Genomic DNA, 13,702 nt, shown 5'->3' with positions numbered 1-13,702 from the left:
ACAAATTACTTAATGGGGAAGTGTGGGGGGCAAATTACTTAATGGGGGCAGTGTGGGGGCAAATTACTTAATGGGGGCAGTGTGGGGGGCAAATTACTTAATGGAGGCAGTGTGGGGGGCAAATTAATTAATGGAGGCAGTGTGGGGGGCAAATTACTTAATGGGGGCAGTGTGGGGGGAAAATTACTTAATGGGGCAAATTACTTAATGGGGGCAGTGTGGGGGCAAATTACTTAATGGGGGCAGTGTGGGGGGCAAATTACTTAATGGAGGCAGTGTGGGGGGCAAATTAATTAATGGAGGCAGTGTGGGGGGCAAATTACTTAATGGGGGCAAATTACTTAATGGGGGCAGTGTGGCGGAAAATTACATAATGGGGCAGTGTGGGGGCAAATTACATGATGGGGGCAGTGTGGCGGGCAAATTACATAATGGGGGCATTCTAGAAGGGAATTACTATTGGTGGAGCACCATGAGGAGCACTATTACTATTAATATGAGGAGCACTATTACTTTGGGGGCACTATTATTTCTTCAGGATAGTATTTGGGGGTATTGGGGGACACAGCGAGCAGCAGGATAGCACTGTGGGGACTCCAGGTTGGGGGATGATGATAGAAATGTGAGGACACTAAGATGTCTGTGTGTCACACTCTGCAGATACGAGGCGGCTGAGAGAAGTGTCCGGACTGAATGGAGAAGACTATGACAGAGAAGATCTACATCCGAGGAGACGTCACCTGGAGGCCCTGGATGTGACAGGTATGTGCTGCTGTATAGCAAGTACAGCAAAATGCTGTGTGTGGGGGGAGGGTCGATTTAGAGAACTGGGCCAGAGTTAATGCAAAGTGTTTAATATGCACTGTTAATATAAGCCCTGTACTGTGTTGTCACTGTGCATATTAACCCTTTACTGTGATGTCACTGCATATTAAAGGGATACTTCGGGATAGGAAAATAAATCCACTATCCAAAGGATAGGAGATAAGTGTCTGATCGGGGGGATCTGGCCGTTGGGATCCCCCACGATCTCCAGTATGGTACTCCGGATCTCCTTGTACCCGGAGCGGTGGTCAACACTCCCCCTCCATGTATCTATGGGAGAGCCGCAGATACAGCACTTGTGTATCTCCAAGTCTTCCATGGAGATGCATGGAGGGGGAGTGTTGACCACACCACCGCTCCGTGCGGTGGTTGACACAGCTTATTTCTTGAGGACTGAGACGGGGCGCCGTACGGGAGATCACAGGCATCCCAACGATCTTTGTGGGGGCCTCATGTTTAGGTTTCGCCTAAGGCCTCACAAAGTCTAGAGCCGCCTCTGCCCATGGAAGCGTTCAGCTGTCAAAATTAGGTGTGCACTGCGCAACGCCATCTGTGGCAAGGTCCACATAACCACCGATATGTGGACCAGTAAGCACGGGCATGGATGTTATATCTCCCTAACTGCTCACTGGGTAAATGCAGTGGCGGCTGGGCCTGAGGCGGATAGCAGTGGTGCATGACATTGGTGCATGTCCTTCCGCCACAGAGGATTGCAGGACGTTTTTCTTTGCCTCCTGTTTCCTTCTACTCCACTTCCTCCTCTAACACCTCCTCATCCAGTCAGCGTAACAGCGTAACACCTTCACCACCAACTTCAGCACAGCCAGGGGGAAACAACAGCAGGCAGTTTTGAAACTCATCTGTTTGGGGGAAAACCTCACACCACGCAGGAGCTGTGTACGGGCATGGAATAACAGACCGATGAGTGGTTGGTGCCACTGAGCCTCAAGCCCGGCCTGGTGGTGTGAGATAACGAGTGACATCTCGTAGAAGCTCTGGGAGTAGCCGGTTTAATGCACATCCCTTGCCTGGCCATGTGCTGAATTTGGTGGTGCAGAGGTTCCTTAAAAATTACCCTGATATGTCAGAGCTGCTTCAGAAAGCGCATTCTCACCCTGCTGCTGCTCACCTGTCTTCGGTGCAGCATAACTTAGGCCTTCCCGCTCACCACCTCATATGCAACATACCCACAAGGTGGAACTCCACCTTGCACATGCTGGAGAGACTGAGCGAGTAGCAGCAGGCGATAGTGGAGTTTCAGTTGCAGCACGCACGGGTGAGTCAGTCTGTGGAACAGCACAACTTCACCACCGAGTGGGCCTCCATGCAGGACGTGTGTGCCGTGTTGCGCTGTTTCGAGTACTTCACCAACATGGCCAGTGCCGATGACGCCGTCCTCAGCGTTACTATCCCACTTCTATGTCATTCACAAGTGGCTCGGAGAGTGGGTTCCTGCACCAATAGAGGCCAGGTACACAACTGTCCAGCCAGGGTACAGTTCTGGAGGATGTGGAGGAGGAGGATAATGAGGAGGAGGAATCGTGTTCACAGCAGGGTGGCACGCAAAGCAGCTCATGGGCATCACTGGAGCGTGGCTGGGGGGATACAGAGGACACAGACGATACACATCTCACAGAGGACAGTTTGTCATTGCCTCTGGGCATCCTGGCACACATGAGCGATTCTAACCAGTGCTGATTACTGGGTGGCCACCCTGCTCGATCCCCACTACAAGGCAACGTGCCATCCTTAATTCCGTCACTGGAGAGTGATAGGAAGATGCACTAGTACAAGCGCACGCTGGTAGATGCGCTGCTGATGGCATTCCCACCTGACAGCCTAGGCAAAGGCAGAGGAGGAGGAAGAAGTCGCCAACCCAGCTGGGGCACCGCCAGCACCTCAGAAGGAAGGGTTAGCATGGCCGAAATGTGGAAAAGCTTTGTCAGCACTCGACAACAACCAGCACCACCAGCTGATATGGAACGTCTTAGCAGGAGGCAGCATTTCAACAACATGGTGGAACAGTACGTGTGCACACTCCTACACGTACTGAATGACGGATCTGCCCCCTTCAACTTCTGCGTCTCCAAATTGGGCACATGGTCTGAGCTTGCCCTTTACGCCTTGGATGTGCTGGCCTGCCCTGTGGCCAGTGTATTGTCCGAACGTGTGTTTAGCACGGCAGGGGGCGTTATCACAGACAAGCGCAGCCACCTATCCACAGCCAATGTGGATAAGCTCACGTTTATTAAAATGAACCAGGCATGGATCCCTCAGGACTTGTTCATACCTTGTGCTGAGTAAACAAGTATACCGGACGCGCCCAGCCATTGTTATACTCCAGTGCACTTTCTCTTTGCATTCTCTTTTCTATTTCCCAATGTTTTGGTGTCTTTCCAAATTTATAAAAAAATAAAATAAAAAAAAACAACAACAAAAACAGTGTTGGTTATCTCCTCCACCGCCGCTTCCACCTACACCACCACATCCACCGCCTCCTCAACCTCCTACTCCACTTTGACCTCCGCCTCATAGTTCAAGATTATTATTTTTAATTTTTTAGTATTCTATGTTATTTTAAGTAATTTCCCAATCCACATTTGTTTGCAGGGCAATTGTCCTGATCTTACCCCCTTTTTGCTTACTTTTGGAGCCCTCTAGCCCTTACTATGTCTATTTTACAGGCATTTTTCCCAAAGTTCGGGTACCCATTGACTTCAATGAGGTTCGGGGTCAAGTTCGGGTCAAGTTCGGTTTCCGAACCCGATCTTTGAGCCGAAGTTCGGCCGAACCCGGCGAACCCGAACTTCCAGGTGTTCGCTCATCCCTAGTCATTAATATATGAATGGATGGGGTTATGACTCCCAGCACTCCTGCAGATCAGCAGTTGGAAGGGGATATGGTACTTGGGCAAGAGCTGCAGACTCTTCCTCAGCCTGTGATATAACCTCCTTAGATCACATGATCTTTCTGCTTATCCTTCTCATTTGAATGGCCACTAAACTCAGAATCCAAACAAAGAAAAAAGAATCAACACAATGTAACATAATCTCCACATGTGTCTTGTTTTTTGCTCTTGTTTCATCACAATTGCAGACTGTGAAAAGCAGTGCGTTGTTTTCTCAGGCTGCAGCCATGTCTTGAACTCCCTCTCCCCCTTCTGGTGATAGTGCGTATGAGCTTGAATGTATAGGAAGGGCTGGATTTTGTTTATATAATGTTCTCAAATTCATGAATATATGACGAATATTCTACAAAATATTTGCGAAATATCGCAAATTCGAATATTGCCCCTGCCGCTCATCACTAGTTAAGACAAAGCAGGTTATGTTTTTTTCTTATTATTCTGGCTTGGGAGTTCCTTTATGTGGATGTGACTGAGCTGCAATACCAAGCACGGCCACTATACTATGACAAACTCCAACCAATCAGATATTAATGACATCTTGAAGTCATCACATTATTATTTATTTCATTTCTCTTGCTTCTAAATGCCATCAAATTCTGCATCACTTTTATAGACATTACCATCAATCACTGTTTCCAGGGGAGCTCACAATTTAAATTCCCAATCAGTATGTCTTTTAGAGTGGAAGGAAACCCATGGAGAGCATATAAATTCAGTGTCGTTTTTGGCCTTCATTTTATTCAAGCACAGAACCCAGAGCTATAAGGCAGCGGTGTTAACCATTGAGCCTCTGTGCTGCAATTCCTAGAAACTCAATTTAAAGGGGTTGTCCCACAAAAAATACTCAGCAAGTTTTCAAACCAGCACCTACTGTAGATCTGAATACTTTTTTTATTGCATATAATTTAAAAGAATCGTATAGCCACCAAGTTATTTAATGGTATCTATCTGTATAGTGCCACCTGCTGTTTGTTCTTTTTCTTATTTCTCTGTCCACCTTGCTGAGGTGGACTCGCATGCTCAGTTCCATCCTTCAACTGCCTGCTGCGTTCTGATAGAGAGAGAACTGCAGCAGAAAGGACACATCCCTGAGCTGCGGTAGAAATGACACCCCCTCTGAAGTGCCAGCTTGAAATAAATCTAGCACATTAATTGGAGCAATGCATAAGGAGACCTCTGGATTCATGTGAGGTACAGGGCTGGTTCTAGAGTTGTTGGAAAGAGATTGTGGTGTACTATATGTCATGTCTGATTTTAATTTTTGTACATTAATCATGGGATTATCCCTTTAATAAAAAAATATAATTAATAATAATTAACAAAATCAACAAAATGTGTTTGTATTTGTTTTTTTTGTCTTGATATCTTTTTTCTTTCTTCACCAGGCATTTCACAGATACATTTTGAAGATTTGCAGATTTGTAGAATAACTGTTGCCACAAATTCTCACACAGGCCTGCCTATTTGGTGTGATGTATATTGTTCGTTTATATAATCATCCAGTATATGAAGTCTAGCGCTCCGGTCAGGCAGTTATGCTGTTAGATCTCAGGATATGGCACTTGACCATGAATTTAGTGAATGAGAATAATCAACTACATTAGCTTAAACTGATGAGTTGTGATTAATGAAGTTGTTGCATTCTCTATATCGGAACTGACGAGAGAGGACAATGGCAGAGAGAACAGAGCAGAATCTCTGAATCAGCTGTTCTACAAAAGGGCACAAATGTTTCAGTACAGCAAAACACGAAGTCCTTTTGACTTTGTTCTTACATCCTTCCATTTGCATAATCAAGAAAGAAAAGTCAGAGCCATACAACATGTCCAGTAAAAACGGTGAAAATTGCAGGGAATCTGGACTAACGCATTGTAACTTCAATTTATTTTGAGACATTTGTTATCATTTTACAGATGTTACTCATAGTATACTTTTATTACTATATTACAGAATTTTTATATTGCAGTCATAACATGTTTTACATTTTCTACAAAACTGTGACCTACATTGAGGTGAATGGAGACTCTCAGAGTACAAATTTCCACCGCTAGCTCATCCGAGGGTGCATATGAGCTGTTATGTGGACGTTCCAGCCTTTCTGTAGGAGTATCTTCCCTGTGTGAGCTAATCTAAGTATTATTTATTATTTTATTCATTTATATAGTATTTAAAACCACCGTACAGAGATGATCTGGTCCATGCCCCCACTGGGACTCACAATCTATATTCCAATTAAACTTCAATATGTTTTTGGAGTATGGGAGGAAACTGGAGTGCCCAGAAAAAACTCACTCAATCAAGGGGAGAACATACAAACTCTATGCTGATGGTGTCCTAGCAGTAGGTTTGAAAGGCACATAGGTATGACCAAAAGACATAACATAGACAAGACTAATAGACAAGAGATTACAGGAGCAGGATGATATTTTTGAATACCTTTGTGCAGGTTGCACAACTGAGTAACTAAAAAACAGAAAAACAGCTCCATACCTGCTAAAGTGGCTGACAATGGTTGAATTGCCCTGTTTCTTGTGATTTAGTAAGTATGGTGATATATATAAAATAGGAAGTTAATAAATAATCTAGTGTGGCTGAAAAACAGTACCCTTCTTAAATGATCATGGAACACTTGCAGACCTGGACATAACAACATGAAATAAAGCATATGTGGCAAGAAAGGGAGAGGCGCTCATAGGGGAATAGTTTCATAATGAGTTGGTTTAAAAAAGGTAATGGTTATGCTTACCTTTTCGTGTTGTGCAAGCATAGGCACAACACTAGTGTAGGCATATGTTTAGATAGTGGTCGGTGCTGCCGGTATCGTTCGCTCCTCACTTGTGGAGTTGCAAGTCCTCCTGGAGGAGTGATGAGAGACAATAGATGGGTGTGGAGTATTGGTGGTCCATCGTTTTCGATACCTCCTGGCGCAATAACACGACCTCAAGTAGTTGTAGACACTTCTTTTTATTTACAAATACGTATTTGTAAATAAAAATAATTGTCTCCAACTACTTGAGGTCGTGTTATTGCGGCAGGAGGTATCGAACATGAAATAAAAGAATAATTGTTGGATACAACATGTATGTATAATAAGGTATATAGTGTGACCCATTGCAGATGTTTTCACGAGTTACTAATTATTTGAACATAGAGAAATAAAATAAATTTTTATCTACAAGGTTAACTGATGAAGAGTATTCTGCCTAACATATTGCAAAGTGCCTTTGTGTGGTAAGATCTTCAAGGGGTTATCCTAGATTTTACAATATTTGTCTAAGAGCTGGAAATGGGCAATGCAACCAAATAACCACATACCATGACTCACATGACCACTGCGTGCCTTACATGCAAACATCACTGCTGAGGCCAGTGATTAGCTGCAGAAGTTACATGAATGATATATGTGACACCATTGCTGAAGGACCAGTTGAGACCACTGTAGTGGTGGTGCTGGATTGGCAGGGAATTTAATTTGTGTGCAATGGTTTGTTTTTTTTTAAGCAAAATTTCAGTAAATCCTGGACAACTCCATTAAACATTTCATTCTGTGTTATCTCTAATTGTAACAGAGACCTGTGGTGGCAACCACAAATGGCCACCATACTGATGTCCACTGGGACTGTCCCCAGCTTTCTACAACTTGCAAATAAGGTCACAGAAAGTGATTATTTACTGTAAAAGCAGTGAGACTATTGAACTGTCCATCATATAATGGTGTAATGGTTAATTAAATGAAACTGTTTAAAAGTGGTCTGGATGCATTTCTTGAAATAATATTAGACATTCGATGTGTTAGAATATTGGACATGGGTCATTGATCCAGGGAGTTATTCTGATGTCAGATTTGAAGTCAAGGAGGATTTGTTTTTGGTTTCTAGGGATGAGCGAATTGACTTCGGATAAAATATCCAAAATCGATTCGCATAAAACTTTGTTCCAATACTGAATGGAGCAGGAGCTCCGTACAGTATTAGAATGTATTGGCTGCGATGAACTGAAGTCTCGCTAGACTTCGGGTAATAACTTCATAAATTAATTTGTACTGTAAAAAAAACATTTCCCAAACTCGGGTTCGGTTCCAAGGTAATAACTTCGTCTCATCGGAGCCAATATATTCTAATACTGTACGAAGCTCCTGCTCCATACAGTATTGACTTCTGATGTTTTATCCGAAGTCGATTCGCTCATTGTTCTGCCCAGCAGAAATTATTCCAGTTCATTCTGCCAGAGTCTTGGTATTTCTGTAGTGATTAGTGTGGTTATAGCACCATCTAGCGGTGTTAAGTTGTACTACACTTTGTTTTTACAAAGACTGCTGCATTGTGGGTGGTGCACTGCATTGTGGGAGGGCAAAGCATCCTGGGAAAGAGAACCCTTCAGTCTCCAGGACACATCAGCAGAGCTATCCTATGCATGTCTCCTTCTCAAACTCCACCATCCTTGTAAAGTCATATCTGGTGAGACATCTACCTTTATTTCAGGGACATTATGTTATACAGAGCTGTTCAGTTAGTTATAATTGTTACTCAGGGAGTTTTTACTACTGTTAGCTAGACATGTAATCTTATGTTAGGCAGCCATTTTACCATATTCTTCAGTGTTATGCAAATGTTACAGTACATGCTATTCTATACTTTATACTTAAATTTGATATTTGTATTCTTGTAGTTTTACCAAACAATCCTGTTTTATCAATCAATCAATCGCACACTTGTACAATCTCTCACTCACTTGCATCGCGCAGAGAGTACAACCTGTTGACCAATAAACAAGTTAGACTACAAAGAACAGTCCTCTTATTTGGAAGACAGGAATGGTTCATGCTGAATGTCAGACTGCACACTGTGTGAACATGCATGAAGACAGAACACTCATCCCTAATGGTTTCACACAGTGTTTTTTGTGGTTTTTTTAAACAAAAAAAGCCATAGCTTTTGATGCAGATTTTGAATCCAAAATTAAATTCAAAAGATAAGGAACATATCAAGGAAAGGCTTATAATTCTGCTGAATTCACTACTGGCTTTGGCTCAATTTAGAAAATCAGGAAAAACAACATTGTGAGTCTCACATAATTATTTGAAAAAGGTGGATTATTTTATGGGTGACATTTTTTAAGTCACCCCATGTATTTTACCTCCTGCCCTGGCTCTTAATTTCCTGGCCAATTTCATGGCCGACAGCCTTGTAGGACTTTCTCAGTCACTGGTAAGTGCAGTGCTCTTTATCTTGGTCTATCAAGAGACCAATAGAGCTGCCATACTGTTATCCCAATTCTACAAATCAATTATACTAACAAAAAAAGGTCTGTCCCTCACAACAGCAGTAAACTAACAGTAGATTACAGGTCTACATAGGAGGTTTATCTCTTTGCACTGACAGCCATAGAAGGACAATATTTAGTATTTAATTTTAAATGGTATAGCACTGCTGAACTGGAAAAGAAAGACATTCAAAAATTCTAAGAAAAATATTTTCTATGAAGATTCAGTTTAAAAAAAATACCCCATTTTGATGGAAGTGTCCCTTTAATATGTGTCTTCTTGTATTGTGTGCTCTATAGTCAACTGAAAAGCTATTAGAAGAGGTAGATTTCCAGTACAGTAACTGCATAAATTATACACATATAACTCAATTTCTTTAATTGGGCATAATAAATTATGTTATTTTATCTGTAAAATTCATTGCAAAGACATGAACTTGTTGCTTTAGTAGCCTACTGAGATCTGTTCCCGGCATATACCGACAAGTGCGTGCAGAGAAGGAATTATGTCTGTACACAATAACTTATTTAATAGAAATAAATCCTGCAATACTTTATAATGGGCATATTTCCCTCTGCTTCTGCACTTTATTTTGAGATGAATAGGTCGCATTGCACAGTCTAAAATTCTTTCCAGTACTGCAGTGGTACAAGCAAGGTTGAAAAAAAGACTCAAGTCCGCCAAATCTAACGTATTATTTTCATTCCATGAGCATTATAATTGAAAAATATGACAGCTATGACGGTAACTGTATTTTATCACGTGAAGATTTGCTCAAAGTTTGTTGTCTTGAATTTGGACGTTTACTAAACCTGTCACTAGACTCATGGATTTTTAGTTACAAATTGGAGAGAAAGAAACTCTTGCAGAAATATGGCAGAGAAAAACTAGTCCTTAGTTCCATCTTCAGCAGGGGACTAGCCGAAGAGTGGTTAGTTGAAAAATGTTTGGCTTATGTTGCTTGGTCTCCACTGTAGACATGGCAGAGGTGGATTTTCCCACTACCACAAGTCAATCCAAGTCAGGGGCACAGCTATAGTGGAAGTAGAAGAAGCGGCTGCTACGGGGCCCAAACTTAGAAGGGGCCGATCCGAGAGGACGGAAAGATTTTATTGTCAGGCCCCTCATCAGCAGTATTATACAATGAAATTAAGTACAGTGACAGTATATACCGTGACATGACATGCAGTATATATGAGTAGGAGACTCACAGGAGTGAGGGTTGCTGGGAAAAAGGGGGGTGGGTTAAAAGTGTTCATAAATTTTCTGTGGGGCCCAGTCAGTTCTATACCATTGTCTCTAACATATGTCATATATATATATACTTCTGTTAGATAGGAAAGAAAAATGAGTAAATAAAGTCATTTTTCTCATGAGAAAAATATTTTTTTTAAATCTTTTCCACTCATGAACAGGGCTCACTCTTGTGCATGAACTACAGGTTTTTCAGATATTTTAGAAGCTAACCTATAGATGACACTGTGAAATGTTGTATAAGCTATGTCCTCTGCATCTACAGTGCCTTGCAAAAGTATTCACCCCCCTTGACTTTTTTCGTATTTTGTTACATTACAGCCTTAAATTTGCTTTGTTAATCTGAATTTTATGTGATGGATCAGAACTCAATAGTCTAAGTTGGTAAAGTGAAATGAGAAAAATATATAAATAAAGCTATTGTTTAGAAATAGAAAACAGAAAACTGGCCTGTGCGTATGTATTCGCCCCTTTGTTAGGAAGCCCATAAAAAGCTCTGGTGCAACCAATTACCTTCAGAAGTCACATAACTAGTGAAATGATGTCCACCTGTGTGCAATCTAAGAGTCACATGATATGTCATTACATATACACACCTTTTTTGAAAGACCCCAGGGGCTGCAACACCTAAGCAAGAGGCATCACTAACTAAACACTGCCATGAAGACCAAGGAACTCTCCACCAAGTAAGGGACAATGTTGTTGAGAAGTACAAGTCAGGGTTAGGTTATAAAAAAATATCCAAATCTTTGATGATCCCCAGGAGCACCATCAAATCTATCATAACCAAATGGAAAGAACATGGCACAACAGCAAACCTGCCAAGAGACGGCCGCCCACCAAAACTCACGGACCGGGCAAGGAGGGAATTGATCCGAGAATCAGCACAGAGACCTAAGGTAACCCTGGAGGAGCTGTAGAGTTCCACAGCAGAGACTGGAGTATCTGTACATAGGACAACAATAAGCCATACGCTCCATAGAGTTGGGCTTTATGCAGAGTGGCCAGAAGAAAGCCATTACTTTCAGCTAAAAACAAAAAGGCACGTTGTGAGTTTGCAAAAAAGGCATGTGGGAGACTCCCAAAATGTACGGAGGAAGGTGCTCTAGTCTGATGGGACTAAAATTTTACTTTTTGGCCATCAAAGAAAACGCTATGTCTGGCGCAAACGCAATACATCACATCACCCAAAGAACACCATCCCCACAGTGAGACATGGTGGTGGCAGCATCATGCTGTGGGGATGTTTTTCAGCAGCCGGGACTGGGAAACTTGTCAGAGTTGAGGGAGAGATGGATGGTGTTAAATACAGGGATATTCTTGAGCAAAACCTGTACCACTCTGTGCGTGATTTGAGGCTAGGACGGAGGTTCACCTTCCAGCAGGACAATGACCCCAAACACACTGCTTAAGCAACACTTGAGTGGTTTAAGGGGAAACATGTACATGTGTTGGAATGGCCTAGTCAATGCCCAGATCTCAATCCAATAGAAAATCTGTGATCAGACTTGAAGGAGCTGGAGTAGTTTTGCAAGGAGGAATGGGCAAAAATCCCAGTGGTAAGATGTGGAAAGCTCATAGAGACTTATCCAAAGTGACTTGGAGCTGTGATTGCCGCAAAAGGTGGCTCTAAAAAGTATTGACTTTAGGGGGTGAATAGTTATGCACATTGACTTTTTCTGTTATTTTGTCCTATTTGTTGTTTGCTTCACAATAAATAAATAAAAAACAACATCTTCAAAGTTGTGGGCATGTTCTGTAAATTAAATGATGCAAACAATCTATGTTAATTCCAGGTTGTGAGGCACCAAAATACAAAAAAAAGTCAAGGGGGGGTGAATACTTTTGCAAGGCACGGTATCTATCTATCTATTGTGAGGATTCGATCTGGTAGACAGGATAAGCGGACGCAGTATAGAGGCACCAACCAGTTCAGTGTTTATTCACACTCTTGGCAAGTTCATAAACAAAAAGTTACATTTAACACAAAAAGTCACCTTTTGGTTTTGGTGTTATTTTACACCCAGCTGGCAGTTCTGCCTCAAAGAGTCCATGAACAGACTTTAGGCGGCCTGTTTCTCCTCACACTGGTCTCAGACCTCCAAGCCCAGCACAAGCCTCAAATCCCAATACAGAGATCCTTTCTGCTGAACCCAGCTGTCTTTTAAAGGCAGCTAGGTGTTGTCAAAACCCGGACCGGCACTTGAGTCCCGTCCGGTGTTTGACCCCACCTGGCCGCTAATAAGTCCAGCAGCACACACTGGGAGGAAAATACCTGCCTCCCCATACAATTCCCTTTACTGTTTCGCTCTATCTATCTATCTATCTATCTATCTATCTATCTATCTATCTCATATGTATCTATTATCTATCTATCTATTATGAATGTGTATGTTATATATGTGTGTATGACTGTGTTATGCTTAGGTTTTACCATCAAAAACACTGGGCTTGCGTATATGGCTTAGCTTGAAATCAGTGACCATACTGTACTACTTTAGAGTAGTCAATGTACATCATGGAAATACAGGGAATTTATCCCATTTATGTAGGGTATGCACCCAAAAATGAATAACCTAATGTGTTCACAAATAGTCCCTATGACTCTTTCATCACACCCTCAAAATGATTACAAACCAACGACTTCAAAATAAATATAGGGACCAGAATAAAGCCCTCAAAATAAGTATATACCACTTAGCCTAGAATAAATAGACCGCAAAATTATTACAGACCTCAGAACAAAACTCATAATAAACCCAGGACCCAGAAGACCCAAAAAAATATGGACCCCACATGAGACCCCGGAATCAATACACATCCGAGATTAGACCGCAGAATAAACACACTCACAAGACCCCAGAAAAACTACAGACCAAAAAAAGCTAATAAATTCAGACCCTAGGGTAAATATAAACCTGATACTAGACTATTAAACTGATACAGACTCCAGTGCAGTCCCTTGAAACACAGCCACCAGTATAACTACAGACCCAAGAATAAATTTAGAGCTGAGTCCAAGCACAAAAATAAATGCAGACCCCCAGAGTAAATGCAGTTTAAACCCTGAAATACATCCACCCCCTAGATGAGACCCCAGAATAAATACAGCTGCCAGGCAAAATCCCAGAATATATACAGAATATATACAGACCCCAGACCCTCAGAATAAATACAGACAGCAGAATAACTACAGACCACAGAAAAGAAATTCAGACTTCACAGTAAATACAAAACTCAGACCAGACTCTTAAATTGATGCAGACCCCAGACCAGAATCACTAAACATGGCCGCAGTATAGCTACAGGCCTTAGAATAATTTAAGATACAAGACCAGACAGAAAAAGACCCAAGAGAAAATGCAAACCTCCTACCAGACCCCCAAACTAATGCAGACACAAGATACAAGAGATACAGAGATACAGAACCCTAAAACCATAAATAATTGCAG

At 41.9% G+C, this 13,702-nt stretch overlaps 1 protein-coding gene across 3 annotated transcripts in view; it reads right to left on the bottom strand.

The window, feature by feature from the left end:
• The window catches only part of RSPO1 (R-spondin 1), a 198,772-nt gene that overhangs the window by 154,333 nt on the left and 30,737 nt on the right, over positions 1-13,702 (bottom strand). The window contains exon 2 of one of the 3 annotated variants that reach the window (XM_040424430.1): positions 6,480-6,588. The exons of the other annotated variants lie outside the window; for them this stretch is intronic. The gene's annotated coding sequence lies outside the window, so the exon portion shown is untranslated. The remainder of the gene's footprint in view (positions 1-6,479; positions 6,589-13,702) is intronic. 3 annotated transcript variants of the gene reach the window in all.

Source organism: Bufo bufo, chromosome 3 (assembly GCF_905171765.1).
Source record: "Bufo bufo chromosome 3, aBufBuf1.1, whole genome shotgun sequence".
Classification (NCBI taxonomy): Eukaryota; Metazoa; Chordata; class Amphibia; order Anura; family Bufonidae; genus Bufo; species Bufo bufo.
Note: the sequence above shows the minus strand (reverse complement) of the source record. Positions and strands in the feature narration are given on the sequence as shown.